Consider the following 19,092-nt stretch of genomic DNA (forward strand, 5'->3'; position numbering starts at 1 on the left):
AAACACTTTCTGTAGTATACTCAGAATTTATTTATAAGTAAATTTTACCCATTTCTGATTTATTTACACGCAGTGTAAACATTTTTTTTGTATCAATAGCAACAATAATTAAAGTGTTAAGATAAGATAATCCTTTATTAATCCCACAATGGGGAAATTTACCAATTAAAAAGACGTCCGCGCCAGGCAGAGCACGTAAACAAGGCCGGTTTCTCTGTACAACACCGGCCAGCGGCTGCTTCTGCCTGGGGCGCGGCACGGGCATTATTATTATTATGGGTTATTCTGACTTTAGACTGTCAGACCCTAAAAATAGCATCTGTGTATATAAGTGAAGTTTTCATTTAACAGCTTTTATTTAAAGAGTTTGTTTTAATGGTGAAGGCTGGGATTGATTGAAATCTGTTTGGTGTAAAAGTGCTTTCAAATGTGGCTGAGACCCCCAACCACCACACAAACACAACCCCAGAACCCCCTCCCCCCACCCCTCCCGTCTCATCTGCAATAGAGATAAAACAGCTGAAAGTGGCTTTATGGGTGGGGTACAGTCAGTTCGCTTCACCAGTGACGCCAGTTCAAGATCAGGTCTTACAGCACCACACACGCGCACACACACACACACACACAGGCACGCTCAAACAGCGTGAGGTCAAAGATGATTCTAATTTATTGAGACTGACAATCTAACCCCCCAACTGTGTATCAATGTTTGTGTGTGTGTGGTCAAGAAGAGGCCAAGTTTGTAACCCCAGTAGAGCTACTGAGAACAGTCAATATTTGTCTCTTGACAAGAGAAGTGACCGTTACACCAAGCTTGGGGGGGTAGTGGAGAGGGGGGGTCTCTAGCTAGGAAGAGATAGAAAAAGAGGGAGAGAAGGAGGCAGAGGGGGAGGGAGGAAAAATAGAGAGTTTAAGATGCAAATGAGAGAGAGAGAAACAGAGAAAGAATGGGGAGTTATAAAAAAAAAAAGAAATGAGAAAAGAAAGAGAGAGAAAAGAAAACCAACAAGTGGGAATCAAAGAATAAAGAACAAATAGAGGAATAGAAAAATAAAGCAAGTGGGAGAGAGAAAAAGACAGACAGACAGGGAAGACAGAAGGTGAAAGAGAGAGAAAGAGAGAGAGAGAAGGTGTTTGTTAAGTCTGATCTTGGTCAGATTGGGCCTTCCCCTGAGAGTCTCGATTCCTCAGATAAACATCTGTGGATTGTTTTTGGCCAGTTTGTCTGAGACGCACACACATACTCGAGACCATCTGGGCGAGAAAGATATGATGAGGTAATCTCATTAGCTGTGTAATCTGGTCAGTGATGTCATATGAGAGAAAAAGGCCGTGTTTTTGACAATACAGAAAGCGCTAAGTGGCTAATCCGCTAACTGTCGCTACAGGCTAATTTTCACAAAAACACAACCATGTGGACACACTGAGGATAAACTGTTCACATGTTTAGATACTTCATCTGTACAGTTTTAGGTCAAAAAAAATAGATGATAGACGTCTATTTATGGTATTTGTATGGTATGGATTGGCACAGGTTTTAATATGAATCCAGAACTGACTTTATTAGCATTTTATTTACAGTATAGGGGTTGATTCATGAAAAATCAAGTTAGCATGACTGTCAGTCAAGACCTATTTAACATCTGATGTGTGTTTATTTAGTTTTAGGCAAAATATGCTAGGCTAATATTGCTAACTGGCAGAAACTAGGAAATACTGCCTGTACCACTTTGCATTCGAAATGCCAGTAAAATTGTATTTAAATATGGGAAACTATGCATTTAAGATAATACAGGAGTTTACTAGATATAACAATATGGCAATATGACAACCTTTGGTGCATTGTTTAAATTTTCAATAATGTTTGTTGTGTAATTACACTGTAATGTTTAGCTAACTTTTAAGAATCATATTTTTTATCACACTTTTCTTCCAATTTAGCTATGCCAGATTACAGATAAAAATACACCTACACTTTTTTGTCTGTACTCCCCCTATCAGTAGTGATGCCCTAACAACAGGAGAGTGAAGACTAGCACATGCCTCCTCCTATACATGTGAAGTCAATCACCACCTCTTTTTAAATTGATGCAGATGTAGTATTGGCAAGTAGCATTACAGTGCGCTCGAAGGAATGCGCAGCAACTCAGTTCCAATACATTAGCTCACAGACGCCTCGTCACCTTAGAAGTGATGTGGGGAGAGAGCGCTATCTACCCACCCAGTGAGAGCATGGCCAAATGGGCTCTCTCAGGGCTCCAGCTGCTAATGGCAAGCTGCCTGACCAGCACTGGACCACCTGAAGCCATTTTTTCTATATATATTGATATTTTGCTATTTACAGTGTTTATGGGACATGTTTTGGGACATGCATGAAGGAGTAGGTCAGTTTCCTTATCTGAGAAGCACTAAACACGTCTAGCTGCACCACTGAAAGAGTCAGAGCACACCTGGCTCTTAAAGTAAATGGCAAATGACACACTGAATGGTTTATTGCACGTTACGTTATGCCCAAAACACAACCATGATTACTTAAGAGAATTTGTACAAGCATTTTGTGCGCAAGGGATACTTTTCCCGACGTTACGATAGCAAAGACACACTGACAGGCCTTATATGAAGCTGCACAGTTGACGGCTTGCCTAAAGATCGCTAAAATAGGGCCCTATGTGTCTACGGTGCAACAGAAATGCTGCATATCACTAATTTTACATTAACTGAGTTTTACATACTCAGACTTTACACTCTAACCAATGGTCCAACTTGCATTCAGCTGGCGCTACTGGCTGCAGGTGAGGTCATCAGGAACTTAACACTGCTAACACTTTCCACTCCAGCTCCACTGAGGTCTAAAGAGAGTGACCACCCCGCTGCTACTTCCTGTGGTCCACAATAATCTCTATTGTTTTTGCTCATATTGAGACTAATATTGTTCTCAGAGCACCGTTCTAACAAAGAACTGACCTCATCTTTGCAGGATTTCTCATGTACATCTGTGGTGAGGCCTAGAAGAGGTGCATGAACTGCAAAAACATATAGATGATGTTGGATGGGTGATTGGCTGCACAGTCAGGGGTAAACTGTGCAGAGGTCCATAAGTCCAGACTGCACAGCTGCACAGTTAGGTGGCCTGAAGAGAGGAACAGAAATGAGCTGTGAACAACTGTTCCAAACGCTGCATGGTTGTTGATGTCAGTGCAACAGGGTGGGGGCCCTTCAGGCAGGTGATATCAGGTTCCTTGGGAACTGGAGTAAGAGTGGTTCTCTGAGAGCTTATGGGAATTACTGAGAGTTTTAGAGACACGCTGAAGGCACATGCCCTAAAGTCACAACTGGGAACATCAGCAGAACCAGGTGCCTTGTGTTCACCTGCTACCACTGGGCCCTACCTTTTTTAAATGCACACTTTAGTGTGCTTTTCCAAAAGGGCAACACTTGTCAAGAGTCTCCCTGATTAAAAATGTGTATCATGCTATTCAAAGTACTATCAACACTCCACCTTTAACAGATACCATTAGAACCCTCTACAAGACGTCTGTTATATTGCATTACGCATGCATTACACACTACTTTTTTATGTGTAGCTCAATATATATATAATATAAATATGACTAAACGTTGCCCAAATCAGTCAAAAATATTTGATCATTTATTGTTCCTGTTAACCTTTATCTTCCTTTATTTTTGCAACTATTTCTTTAACAATTTGTGTACAAACTAATCACCCGAACTCAAAGTGGACTAATGTGTGTAAGTGAGAGTGTATATCACAGCTGTTAACCCTTATAGTGATGACCAGCACATACCCTCTATCATCTCTGCACACACACAGCCTTTGACAGGTGTGTTTCTCACACACACAACCACAAACACCAAACACCATGCATTTTCAAAGTAACTAGATGTACGTATACATGTACAAATCATATATACACACTACAACTAAAAAAAAAAAAAGACAAGTTTCTTTGATTTTACCAAATTAAAAAGCTCTGGAATATAATCAAGAAGAAGATGGATGATAACAAACCATCGAACCAAGCTGAACTGCTTGAATTTTTGCACCAGAAGTGACATAAAGTTGTCCAAAAGCAGTGTGCAAGACTGGTGAAGGAAAAAAGGCCAAGATTCATAAAAACTGTAATTAAAAACCAGGGTTATTCCACCTAATATTGAGTTCCGAACTCCTAAAACTTTATGAATATGAACTTGTTTTCTTTGCATTCTTTTAGGTCTAAAAGCTCTGAATCTGTTATGTCAGCCATTTCTCATTTACTGCAAATAAATGCTTTGAATGACAATATTTTTATTTGGAATTTGGGAGAAATGATGTCCGTAGTTTAGAGAATAAAACAACAATGTTCATTTTACTCAAACATATACCTATAAATAGCTAAATCAGAGAAACTGATTCAGAAACTGAAGTGGTCTTTTATTTTTTTCCAGAGCTGTCTGTGGACAAAAGAGCCACAGAAACTGTAACTGTCTCTATTCCTGATTCTATAAGATCAACATATTCTCTACCTCAGTAACTGCTCTGATTTTGTACTGTATAACCTATATATTATAGTATGCTATATATCTCCACACCATATTCTCACCACACACTTTAGAGTGTACCATATCGTACTGCACTGCCCTGTCTGTTAAACTGCCTCACATCTGCTGTATTTATTGTAGTGTTGCACGCATTTCTTGCACTTTGTTGTCTATTGTATTGTTGTTGTTGACCCTAGTTCTGGAGAAACTTAATTTTATTGCACTGTGTACCTGTACTCAGATAAAATGACAATAAAAGCCTCTTGACTTGACTTGCCTTGAAAAGTATTGGGACACCTGCTCACTGATTGTTTCTTCCAAAATCCTGCTTTGATTGGGAGGATTTAAATGCATTTAGTGACAAGAGCATTGATAAGTTTGGGATATTAAATAATCACCACTCTACCTCATCCCAAACACTCAAACTCATCCTAAAAGTACTGAATGAAGCATCATCATTCCACAGAAGACAATTCCACTGTGCCACAGCTCAGTGCTAGCTATTTTATTGGCAATACTTCTCTACATACGTCTGTATGCACATCTGTGTCATCAATGGATACAACTTAAAATAATTAAATGTATTCATTAGAAGGGGTGTCTACAAACATTTGAACGTTTAGCATGTGTGTGTATTTGTGTGTGTGTTTACTTAATTTCCAGAGTATAAAAATAAAGCATGTGGTCACGTTTCTGACTATGATTAAAGAGAAATGTCATCTGATATGCACACGCCACACCACACTACAGAAACAATTTGTTCTCACTTAAGAGTGGAGGAGAGAGAGAGAGAGAGAGAGAGAGAGAGACCAAAGCAGTTAATTAAAAAGCAGTGATGGAGTGCTTAACACAGCATGTCAGCTCAGTCCTGCTGTCTGTGTTCCTTTCTACTTTTAAAGACAACCATACATTAGTTTTCCCATCACAAGCACACACGCACACACACTCTTAAGAGAGACATGGCTGTGATAATACAGTAATGTGTCTGTCCAGGCTGAAAACCCGTCTAGACAATTGAGCAGACTGGCCTCTTATCCATCAAAACAAAGAGGCCAGCCTGGAGCACTGATCTGCTCAAGGACACACACACACACACACACAAACGTGTATGCACATACATGCGTAGAGGTGAAAAAAAGTTCGCGTGAGACAGAAAGAGAAATAGAAAGACAGAAACCCTTGTACCTAATGTACAGTTATAAACCGATTTTTTTATTTACTGTACATTCCTGACACACACATATACATCTCTACAAACATTCTCTTCTCATGCTAAAAATACTGTATATAATCTGTACCTCAGTAGAATGCTCTTATATATTAAGCTGAATTTATCTACCTACAGCTCTGGAAAAAAATAAGAGATCACTTTAGTTTCTGAATCAGTTTCTCCGATTTTGCTATTTATAGGTTTATGTTTGTGTAAAATGAACATTGTTGTTTTATTCTATAAACTACGGACATCATTTCTCCCAAATTCCAAATAAAAATATTGTCATTTAGATCATTTATTTGCAGAAAATGAAAAATGGCTGAAATAACAACAAAAAAATGCAGAGCTTTCAGACCACAAATACTGCAAAAAAAAATCTATATTTGGTAAAATAACCTTGTTTTTTAATGATGGTTTTCATGCATCTTGGCATGTTCTCCTCCACCAGTCTTACACACTGCTTTTGGATAACTTTATGCCACTCCTGCTGCAAAAATTCAAGCAGTTCAGTTTGGTTTGATGGCCTGTGATCATCCATCTTCCTCTTGATTATATTTCAGAGATTTTCACTTTGGTAAAATCAAAGAAACTCATCATTTTTAAGTGGTCTCTTATCTTTTTTCCAGAGCTGTATATATCACAGCATGTTACATAGCTCTGCACCTTATTCTTACAAACACTTCTACAAATTACTAAGAAATTAACAAATCATATTGTGATCGTAAAAAAAGTTGCAAAAGTTGCGCAGTGTGCACACATGAGCTTTTTAACTTATTTTTTAACTGCATTACACTTTGGAGTTCTGATCTTTATAAACAGTTGCATTAATTAGACGACCTATGCTTTTTTTAGTGCTGCACTGTTCAACAACATCACTCTAAACGGATTTTGGTCATGCAAACGACTTGGAATTAAAAAGGTCAGTTTCATGATCTGCTTATGACTGACTAAAATTTGGCTTTTAATCCAGTTTAGGCTCATAATTACTCATGATGTTTATGTAGAGGGCCATTGTGGACTCATGCTTGGGTAGGGTCTGTCTGTATTTAGTCTGCACTGTACTATCCAGTTTATTAGTTGTCTTATGTCTGCTGTATTTATCATATTTATTGTAGTGTTCTAGTTAAAATGCACATCTGCACTTTATGTCTCCTGCATGGTACTATTTGTACTGTACTGTTTTTTTCTCTCAGATGGAATGAAAATTAAAGCCTTTTGACTTGACTTGACAGTTTTTTTTTTCATATGTTGAGACTTTGGTCCTCTTTTTTTTCATTTCATTAACCTTTTTGTCCACTTCCTACACCTCTTGACCTCCATCTTCCACTTCCTCTAACTGCTACCTTTATCTCTCACCTTTCTAACTTCTGTCCATCCTTCTGTCTCTCTCTCTCTCTGTCTCTCTCTCCTCTGTGATCACCCCTGTGGTTAGGCTTCTTTTGATGTTTCGTGTGAGTTCTCCACCTCCTCCGTTTAAGCCGTAATGAGCTTTGGAGAACATTAGCCTGAGGACAAACAGAATGTGTATCTGTTTGTGTGTGTGAAAGAAAGAGAGAGAGAGAGAGAGAGAGAGAGAGAGGCAAAGAAAGTAAAACATTAGATTAGAAAGATGTTCATAGTTAACCCTTGTGTGGTGTTCATATTTTTGTTACTCGTTTACTTTGTTACTTGTATTTAATTCAGCAAAATTAAGCAATTTTACATTAAAATGCTTTACACATGCTTGCTTCACCTAAATTGCAAGCAATATAAACAGCTTACATGGTTAATATTTGCCCTTTACCTTTCTTATGTTACATTTCTTTTAAAAAGTGCTACTCTTTTTTTAATTAGTTTTTTAATAAAATGTAAAAGAAAATGAATTTAACTCAAGATATGAGTAGAAGTGTACAGTGTGTGTTTATCGAAAATGTGTTTTGATATATGTTTTTCACAAAAAATGAGCCAATGCCAATGAGTTTGAGTAAGAAAAAATATTTTTTAGTATCATTTGATGAAAAATAAAAACGGGTCCCACAGACCCGAACACCACACAAGGGTTAATGAAAATTAAATTTAAATCTTATATTTCAAATACATCTATATAAGCTAAATTTTAAACTTAGAATCTTAGAATCATAGGTGCTACACTATGCTTTGTTTGTTTCTTTGTAGCTCTGGGCACCGCCATCACTGTACTGACAATGACAGACATATATACATATATATTCCGCATAACCTGCCTCCTGGCGCTGGCTGCTATGCTATGTGGAGTCTATGTATATGTATGTCTATGACATTATTAGTACAAAGATGGTGGCGTCTGGAGATTAACCTGCACTACGGTTTGTAAACAGTGGTTTTTAATAAGATTCTTGTGCACTTTTAAAGGTATTAATGCCTTGATTTAAATGTTACTGCTATCCGGATTCTACCAAGGAGGTGTGGAGCTACTTTGAGCCTGGATAACGGTGTAAAAAGCGATTTATTGGGGAAAAACATTGTACAGAGTGCTGGGCAAAAAGCACAAAATTACTGGATCTCCTTTAACTCAAACAAAGTGACCCAGGACTGCTGCCCATTTGTGTTATATCCATAGTTCTGTTAAGGTCCATGTGTCAAAAATCTTCAACCTTCACCCACAGAAGATTTAAAAGGCTGCACTCGGATCATTTTCCTGCAATTTCATGCTATCTACCTTCATGCTTTATGGAACACTTGATTCATTCTGTTAGGGGACACCTGTAGGGCCAGAACAACTGTGGAACTCTCTCACTGATACGACTCCAACATGTGTGACCATCTGACACCCCTGTGAGTCCTTTTTAAAGAGCTGCATGAGGAAGATTATAGTGTTCATGAGATTCTCCACTTCCAAGGTCAAACTCAGGTTAGAGGTTCTCTCCCACTCCTGACTCAGATGGAGCTCATAAATTTATATTTTTTTCTTTCAAGTATGAGTGTGCTTTAGTCTAGAGTTTCACTTTAATTCCATAAAAACAAGGATTATTAATCACTGATGATACACGGAATGCACAGTCAGAGGGATCTAATGTATTTACACAGAAGTTTAATATAGATAACAATAAACCAATAACAATAAATATATTGTAATAATGTAATTGTTTGAATATTTTATTTAGTGATATAAACAAGGAGTCGCTTCTGTAGAGAGTTCAGAAGGTTGACATTATTTATGCTTAAATATGGATAAAACCTCATAACTAACTCACACTCTTAAAACCTCTCTACTCTTCTTATTCTTCTCTTTCTCACTCACAGCTGCTGCTCCTTTGATGTATTAATTCATTCATTCATTGTAATGCTTGTAAAGATCTCTGGTAAACTTTACTCAGCACATTAAAAGATCCTAATTCAAAAAGCTTTAAAACAGGGGTGTCCAAACTTTTTTTGTTGGGGGCCAGAAGGAGAAATATATTTGAAGTCACGGGCCACAGACTCTGTAATAAAGCAAGTAATGAAATATACCACTTTAAATAATACATTTACCTGATTACTTTCATTTACACACCATTTTACTTACTTCGACTTTACTATCTTTGACAGTGTTGTGTAAACTAAGATTTTTCAAATTGATGTTTCATTTCATGATGTCTCTTAATATTAAACTTTGGCCCGATTTTCTGCGCTACAAATGCGCACCCTCTTCGCTTTTAGACTCTTTGGCCCGTTTTTTTGCGCTTCAAGTGAGCACTCTCTCCGCTTTTAGAATCTTTGGCCCGTTTCTGACACCTAGTTTTCAAAGTTTGAATCTCACATTATAAAAACCTGCTTAACAGCGGGCCAGCTTTCATTCTATTTCTAAAATACCTCGCGGGCCGCTCCAAAAAAGGAAACGGGCTACAAATGCCCCGCGGGCCGTAGTTTGGACACCCCTGTTATAAAACTATCCTAATATGATAAAGTAAAATAAGACTTGAGTCTGTTTATCAGACACCACACTACATAATTACCTCTTCTCCCTCCCAAAAACACAGAAAAAAACACGCTTTTATATATTTTTTACTTTTATTGTACATTGCTGATTTTACATGATCAAAGAATATTGTTATGATTAATACAATTACCTTTTTCTAACATTTTTGAAACATAATTTCTTTTTTACTAATCTAAAGTTTATTCATTTGTTTTCATTTAAATATTCATTGTTTAAAGATTAAGTATTCATCAACAGAAAAGGTGTCAACAGAATATTGTTGTGAGTTTATATTTTGAAATATTTGAATGAATAGATTACATTAAAAACCTTTAATTTCTGTCTTAAAAAGTTTGTGTACAAATATTGTATTTTAGGTAATTTTAGGATATTTTATCGGTCTGGTTATCATGAAAGTTTAACACTGTAAAGAACATCTTCAAAATTCAAGTTAAAAGGATATATATTAAAAGGAGATGCAAGGTTTTTGCTTGACAGCAGTATTATATAGTATTATAGTATTGTAATTGTTCGACATTAAACATATGAGTCTCTTGATTCTCTTGAGTTATCTAAAAAGGATTTATTTATGCTAATTAACTTAATTAATAAACCCATTTTCCACAGTGTAAAATCAATGCTTTTGAAACTCCACCTTCAGAAAAACACATTACAATAAACAGACACATTTGTAAGCCCCTATTTCAGACTCGTATGGCAGGTCTGAAGTATCACACCTGCTGTGTTGCTCTTTCCCTCAGGCAGAGAGAGAGAGAGAGAGAGAGAAAAGAGAGAAAGGGCTTTCTCTTTCAACATATAGACACACCCTGATTGGCCATTAGGGTCTACAGTCACTACTGTTAACATCCATGACAATAAACATTAACAACTAAGTCAATACACATCCCAACACATACCTGCAGGTCAGTCTACAGATTTTGTATACTTTAATAAAAAGCGAGTGACAGTGATCTGCTCTTCAGCTGGTCTGTATGAATAACCAGCTCAGTTCAGTTTGACTGGTTGCACTCAGGGCGGAGAAGACGTGAGCTGTTTATAAGTGTATTTGTATTTGTTTGTGAAGACTGAGAACCGGTTTAATATCTGCAGGTGTGAACACACCACTTTCTCTTTCTGCAGCTGGACTTGCTTGTTTTTTTTATCCACTTTGATTAAAAGGCAAAGTAAGACAGAATTAATTAAGTAACATAATGAATGTGTACTATATCATATTATTTACAATAATATGATTATAATTAAATAAAAAACAATAACATGCTTTTTGTTACATAACATTCTTTTTATGTTATTTATGTGTCTATTATTATATTTTATACAAAATCAGATTACTGGTAAGTTACAGTGTTTTACTAAATAAAACTTTATTTTATTGCAAAAGTACATACTTGAAATTAATACAAAATGTTTTAGTGATTTTATATATTGCCCAAAATGTAATTATTTTGAAAATTCCCTGAAAAAATATGATGTCATATTTTGGCCATGCTGCCCACCCCTACTGTACATACAAGAATGACAAACTGAAATGTGAACCCACATCCTGAACACAAATAATCTTTTTGTATTTTCCTTTTTTTGTTTTAACTCATACTTGCTCTATTTGAATACATATTCTATTATATGATATGCACTTCCAAATGACTATTAAATGATAAAAATCTGCAGTAATATTAATACTGATATAACAATACTGTTATAATGTAATAAAATTATGGAAATAGGTATACATTAATAAGTATACATTGTCCAAGAATTCTCTGTCCACCCTGTCATCTTAAGATGAACACTCCTTTAAGAAATACTGACTCATACTGTCTAATTTTCAAAAGGACTGAAGACACTTGCTGCATGTTCAGCAACAAATAATATTAATTTCACTTACTATTTCTCATATTATCTCTATACTTAACTGATGTAAAGCTTAAGCTGTTCTCCCTGTGGTGGTAAATTATCAATGCAATTAAGATAATTTTAGAAAATCTAAAGATTAAGCTCACCATGAAAAATTCAGCAAGCAAATTTGCAACACTATCAAATGTCTATTTTGCGCAGCTTGCCATGCCTTGGTGGAAGCAAAAATGACAGAAAATAAGAAGTGAACATATAAAGTGATTAAGCTGTGTAGATTTTTGTGTAGTGTGCAGTTAGAAATATGATGAATTGTCATTTACCATAGGTTTAACAGCCAAAAGGAACAGTTTTCTAATAATGACCCATTTGTGTACTCAACAAACTGTCTTTTTTGTTTCTCCCGAACACTGATGTCCACAGTAACAACAGGAACAATCCGTATCTCTTAACAGTTCTGTTAGGCCAAAGTATACACACAGTTTGTTGGTTCCTTGCTCAAATGGACTAAATAACCCTGGTTAGTACTGATGAGTTAGGCAGGGAGATAATCACATTGTGATGACCTATAGCTGTGTATAATAAACTAGACCTTCTTTTGGCGTGACATTTTTATGGCCTTTGTAGAGGATGTGCACCTTTTGGCGCAGCTGCAGCATCATTTTTATCTTTCTTTGCTGGAAAGGAACAGTTGAAACATGTTGCGGCGGCAACAACAGGTTTTGGGGTTAGGTGTTTTGCTCAAGGGCAGGGAAGCGGTCAGCAAAAGGGCGGAAGTATTAGAGCAACAGATGCCATTTGTTTTGCATTGTATTTTAATGCATTTCTGCCTCTAACATGACAGAGTTTGTAAATCAAGGGCCTAAAGATCTAGTCATAGCTTTGTAAAAAATGGGTAGTGAGGTTAAGGATTTTGTTTTTGTTTCATTTACCAGGTCTGATTATGTTAATAATTGGATATTTGGGTATTGCAAAGGTTTTAACAAGGTGCTAGAATTTTGTGCATGGTCTCCACGCTTGAAAAAAAGACTTTACAAAGCATTTACACAGGATGCTACATGTTTTATAAGTACTGTATATCTGTGTGTGTGTGTGTGTGTAAGATAAGACAGGGAGGGGTCAGTATGAAACTGCATTGAGAATGGTCAGGTCTTCCTCTGGCATTGTGCTTCCTAATGGATTAAACATGCAGCTTCCTTGAGAATGGTTGATCTAAGACATGATTTAACCATTTGCTGAAAAAAGTCACACAAATACACACAGTGGCAAATAGTATAAATCCTGTATACTATCTATAACTAGAGTAAATACACAATTGCAAATGGTAAAAAACATAAACTTGAGTCCATAACTAGAGTAAATACACAGATACTAATGTTATATATCCTAAATTAAAGTCTACAATTAGAATAAATGCACAGTTACGAATGGTATATATCCTAAACTACAGTCTACAACTAGAGTAAATTCACAGTTGCTCATGGTATAAATCCTAAACTAGAGTCCATAACCAGAGTGCTAATACTAATATGAATGGTATATATACAGATAATACTGGTATATGTCCTAAACTGGAGTAAATCATTTGAGTAAATGTCCAGTTACAAATAGTATAAATCCTAGGGTCTATAACTAGAGCAAATACACATTGTATAAATCCTAGCGTCTATAAGTAACAGTTAACACAGCTACTTACAATATATATACTAAACTAGAATCAATTACTAAAGTAAATATTTTTGCAAATCGCAATCATTTGATAGAAATAAGCAATCCTTCTTAAAACTCTTACAATTTGCGGTGATTAAAAAAATCCTTTATTACTGATACTATCAAATATTGCACATTGGCCAGACACTTTCTGGCTATCCAACTTTAAAGCACTATCTACATATATAAAATAGGATTAAGGCTAGGGCTTGGAGAAGGCCATTTCAAAAGCTTAATGTTAATCTGATTTATCCACCTCACTGTCCTGTTGGAACGGTGTCAAAGATTTAACCATCAAGCTGGTGGTTTGAGGCTATGTTAAATAATTTTAAGGGTGTCTTCATTCTTCTTCATTTTCTTTTTCTTTATTCTGTCCATTTTGAGCATGCTACCACCACCATGCTTGGCTGCAGTTGACTGTTCTTGGTCTAGAAGGAAATCTTTAGTCTTTTAACAAATTGATCAAATTTAAGTTAAAGTCTTTTGCATAGGCCCATGTCAGCCTTACATGGAAGGTAGGGCCAGAGCCAACCATCAACATTAAGTTGCACCAATTGCTGAGAGAAATGTGCAAATGCACACACACCCATACACATTATCTAGTACCTGTAGCAAAGTATTACCAATAGAATAGGACTTTCTGGAGCAGATAAACATAAAACTCTTGGCAACCCGCTGGAATGATGATCCTCTATCCAGTTGTTTTGGAATGAGTTGGGAAGTGTGATAGTTATCGTGCAACATCCTGACGTGTAGCAGTCTGTAAGTGCTCCGATAAGGCCAGTAAAATAGTATATGGACTTATTAAAGTGCCAACATTCTGTACTGACTGATATTTGAGACATAGTCTAAGACATTTTGCATTAAAATATTAACAATCTCTCAACCTTCCACTTAATAATGAAAGTAGCACAAGATGGTAAGCAATGCTAATCAGGGTTAATCAGTACTCATCCCTCTTTCTCACTCTCTGCTGCTCTCCATCTCTTTTATACACCCATCCTTCTCTCTCAGGCTGTGATGGACCTACATCCGATGGTGGTTTTGGCGGGAGGATGTGGGTATGTGCATGTGTGTCAGTGTGTGTGTGTGTGTGTGTGTGTGTCCAGCTGGACTGGCAGTGGGTTAGAGCTATTGACAGGAGAGTTATTTAGCTCTATAACAAACAGGCAGGGGCGGGGAGCACTCATAATGCAGTCTTCTCACCACCACCTCAACGGGCCCTTTGTGGCCCCAGGATGAGTCCCCTCAGCATCCAGATCCGTTTTTCACATTCAGGCATCCGAACAATGTTGACGTTTTCTTGAATCTTCCCTTCGACTCCCTTCTAATGCATATGCCGTCCACAGTGGGCTGCACGATTTGTACAAAATAATCATATTGTGATTACAATATGCCACTTTTGATTGCAGATTGCCTTGCCTTCAGATCACAAGGCTAAATAATTTACTTGCATAGTCACTTTTAGATCATTTGAATTGCTTGACCAACAGATACCTACATGAAACCTTTGACACAGCACAAAATGAACCATGCTCCTATTGAATATCGCAAAAGATTATAAATATTTTGACCCATTAAAGTGGCAGTCTGTCTTATTTTGTTTCTAAACCGAAAGCAGAAGCATTTCTGAGCGGAGACGGGACAAAATATTATTTTTAATGCTACCAGTGTCCTGAAAAGACCATCCCTGCTAAGCCTAATATATTCATTTTAAAAACTGGGTCTGTGTCGGGTCGCAGGAGTTCGTTTTCTGGCCACGTCACACGTCTTTACATACTTACGTCACATGTACAGCCTCTGAAAGAGGATCCGGCTCAGTTTTACTGAACGCGAGCGGCTGGTGGAGCAATGGAGACTTCATAAGGGGAAACTCAGACCTCAGTAGCTCATTTATTTAAACTGACAAAACTGACAACCATATATAATACCTCTCTTACATCCTCTGAAGACATTTCAGTTTTTGAATGACTGCTCTCTCTCTCTCTCTCTAGCTAAACATAACCTTGAATCGGATTCAACCGCTGTAAAGGAGACCGCATCACACCCGCCTAGTTTAAAATGATCCTTCCGCATGCTCTGTGCAATTACCTATTCTCACCAGAGATGGCCCTAAGACCCCCAAATTCCAAAACCTACAGACACCAGCTTTAAACACTATCAATATTGTGACAAACCTTATACTAATGGAATAAAGCACCTGCTCATGCACAGTTTTTTCCAAAGCCAAAATAATTGTTTTTGTTGAGTAACTGTCTCTTTCAGATATGGGAGCTTTGCTGTGAAAATTTGATTACACCCATCAACAGAAGCATTAGGGAGATCCGGATGTTGGGCCATCAATCATCCCAAAGACATTGGATGAAGCATCAACTATAATTCAGAGAAAACTCAATGAAACTGCTTTATACCTCTTTAGCCACACTAAGTATTAGATATGGTGCCAATAGGTTCATTTTTATTGACTCTAAAAAAGTCCTTGATGGCAGTATCTTTCTAGTATCTCCATGCAGATATGTTTGTGATGTCTGGACATGCAAATCCGAACTGATCACTTGGTGCTCTCACACCTACCTTGTCTGATCCAGACTTTCAGACTTCTCAGTTTGGTCCGACTCAAAGTAGCAGGTGTGAAAGCAGCTGTGAACCACGGTCTTTAACACTCACTCTGCTGTGAAAGGGAGTCGACTTCTGACAGAGAGCTAAAATTTGTCACAACACCTGGCACAGCAACTCGCCAAACTCATAACATCCTACAAACCAATTAATATGAAGTATAGAGAGACTCAGCCCCAGAAACTGGTGACAACAGGGCTGAAGTAAAGCTCTTTAGTCAGATAACTAAACTGGGTTTAAAATGTGAACAATGTAGCAAAGAAACAAACTTTGGAGCAGATATTCAGGTGTGAAAATGCCCTTACAAATAATAGTGCGGACATTCATCTAAATAGATATGATTTGAGAAACAATTCAGATTTTTCTACAGGCTAAATGTAGTCTTTCTTCTATGCAAACCAAGTTTGCTTGTTGTTGTAAGGTAGAATAGCACACATCTGCTCATAAATCTTTCTTTAAGTCCTTACTGTCACATGGGGGTTGCTTTTACCTCCATTTGTCCTGCCAGCATATTAGTCTTTTAAGCATCCCTCATTATCACATTTCTTTAAACCACTATCAGCAATAAAAACAAGGAATCTGCATGCAGCCTGTCAGAGCAATGTGGACGGGGAAGTGCAAACCTTGTACTTTTTCTGAAGTCACTCATAACATATAGAGATTCAGACTAATCTGTGCAATACTGCATTTAAATGTCTGTATTTTACTAAATAAAATTATTGATCCAAATATTAACCTCAATGTTTCGAAAGTATCTGCATCACTAAGCCCTCAACACACACACACATACACACGCGCGCGCTTAAATACACGTTAGTCCTATAAGGCCAATATGAATGGAGTCCTTTTTGCTGCAGCCCAAACAGTAGTGCCTCAGTGAGTGGTGCAACGACTATTAAGCTCTCCTTCTGACCCAGGAATACCACACACACACCCTCACACCCTCACAGACACACACCTGTCTCATCTGGCCATTACTGTGAATCCTCAGCCTGAAACAACTACCCCCCCTCCCTCCTTTTCCTGACAGGTGCCATCTATGAAAAGCCCTCCAGTGTGAGAGATACATGGCAGCCCATCAAAGCCCTAGAGTGAGAGGAAGTGGGGAGATGAACCACTCTGAAAGAGTCCGAGAGCAGGGCAGCATACCAACATGGTCACGCTGGACTCAACAGAGACGTTACTAATGACCGAGAGCATCTTAAACGGTTTTACAGCAACTTCACTACATAAAACACACACTTAACTGCAGATTTTGAAGTTTAAGTAAACATAAAAATCAAAGATGATGCCAAACCCAACGTTGCACAGCTGTTGAATTTAGAATTAAGAAACATCAAACATTAGGTTGATGTCATCTTCAGCATTAGATGTTTTGAATGATGTTTGGTTAATTCATTATAACTAAATATAATAAAAGTATATAAGACATTGGATGTTGGTTACCATGGGCAATCTAAAACCAAGCCGTCAATCATGCAGCTTGCTTTAGGACCTGTCAGTGTGTCTTTTCTATTGTAATGACGGGAAAAGTACATGCCGTCGCCTTAGTGAAGCTGGCCCCTCGTATAATCAGAAACTAAATAAAAATGTTTCCATTCGTTAGTGCTGCAGTGTTTGCTGTGATGTTGTTTTTAGGTCAAGTGGAGATGAAATTGTTATTTCATTGGAGCTGAAACTGTCCCATCGGTGTGTGTGTCAGTATGTTTTGTGTTTTGTTGTTGTTGTTGTTGTTGTTTGCATTGGCTAAAAAACTGAAACTGTTTCTTTTTTTCTTTGCAGCTTTTCTTGAATGCCAGTCGTGTGGCTCGGATTGATACATGAATAAAAAAAAAATAATAATTCAAATAAATGAATTAATATATGCACTATATTATTATTAATAGTAATAATCTTACTGATTAGTTGTTTGTTCTGTTTGTTATGTATGGAAATCATTGCTTGATTATTATAATTTTCTAGACTATTTAATAATTTATGGAATTTTTTTCCATGTATATGTGGTCCCATTCCCGCATCACCTGGATTGATTAAACTCCCGCTTCCACCAATAACAATAAAATTCTGACGTGTCCTGCAGGAATGCAGACCTCTACAGTAGGGACAGAGAAGCCAGGCTAGGACACAGTCTCGTTGAGCTACTTTGTTATAACAATAAGAGAGAGCTTAAAAAAGATAGTGGTTCTCTCGCTCCTTGCCTCTCAAAAAGTGTCATTTCTCACAGTAGATACAGCAGGGCTCTGCCATAAATGGCTGCCACCAGCTCTGTCCAATTACACTGCAGCTGCAGCGGCAGCACAAGCAAAACCCTCAGCGCCTTGCCAGTGTCCGTCAGTGTCCATCCCCTCCCTCACCAAAACAACATGAATGTTCCCAGAGGTATTGTTAGATGTCAGCTTACACTTCATGAATCGTAGCTGCTATAGCTACAAATCTTTCTATTGTTCAGTCAGAATATTTCCTTTTTAGGTATTCTGTTTTTGTGCCATGTGTGTGTATTTTTCAAAATTAAATTTTATTGGATGTCATTTTGTGTGGTAATGTGGTCATTTTCACAAACAATGCTCACCTCATCTTCCTCCAGCTCGTCCTCCTCAGAGTCCACTGTGCTGAGGAAAACGGTGGGTTTATGCCAGGTCAGATAAGGCTCCTGGTTATTTATCATCAGTCCATAGATCCCTGCCTACAGACAGAGAGTTTGAGTTCCCACTAACTTCAAACAATCAACAGGTGTGTCTGTCTGTGCTGTTTTTAAACTGGTTATTGGTACCTGTTCTGCCTCGGCTTGGGTTCTTTATGTTATAATGGCACTCAGGCGGCTGTCCTTCATCTGGCAATCCTCAGTCTCTCCACACTGCTAGCTGCTACAAGCAGATTCAGTACAAATCTCAGACACTGTTTGTGTTTTAGTTTTATCCTTTAGCAGAAGTAATAGTTTGCAAAAGAAATGTGCAAAATTATTTGATTTACTTGTTTGCACTGGAATAATAAACCTTACACAAAAGCACATATGAAAGCCAAACCAGAATGCAACTTACAAAAGATTTCAGATGCTTATCACTTGGAAATGGAGTACTAGGACTAAGTAATCAGAAGCAAATTACTGCAAAGTGTGGCAGCAGGTCAACCCACTCTGCCTCAGAAAAGCTACTGACCTTCAGGGCTCCACCACAACTATGCCTCAATGGTACAAGAAATAATATAACGACAACACCACCACCCAGTGGCA

At 37.5% G+C, this 19,092-nt stretch overlaps 1 long non-coding RNA gene across 1 annotated transcript; it reads right to left on the reverse strand.

Annotated features, from left to right (window-relative positions):
- Positions 1-7,088: 7,088 nt before the first annotated feature.
- On the reverse strand, positions 7,089-18,723 carry LOC125806112 (uncharacterized). The gene is made up of 3 exons (XR_007441422.1): positions 18,634-18,723; positions 18,433-18,546; positions 7,089-7,280 (listed from the first exon to the last, which is right to left on the reverse strand). It is a non-coding gene; the product is annotated as an uncharacterized LOC125806112 (long non-coding RNA).
- Positions 18,724-19,092: the final 369 nt, after the last annotated feature.

Source organism: Astyanax mexicanus, chromosome 12 (genome assembly GCF_023375975.1).
Source record: "Astyanax mexicanus isolate ESR-SI-001 chromosome 12, AstMex3_surface, whole genome shotgun sequence".
NCBI classification, from domain to species: Eukaryota; Metazoa; Chordata; class Actinopteri; order Characiformes; family Acestrorhamphidae; genus Astyanax; species Astyanax mexicanus.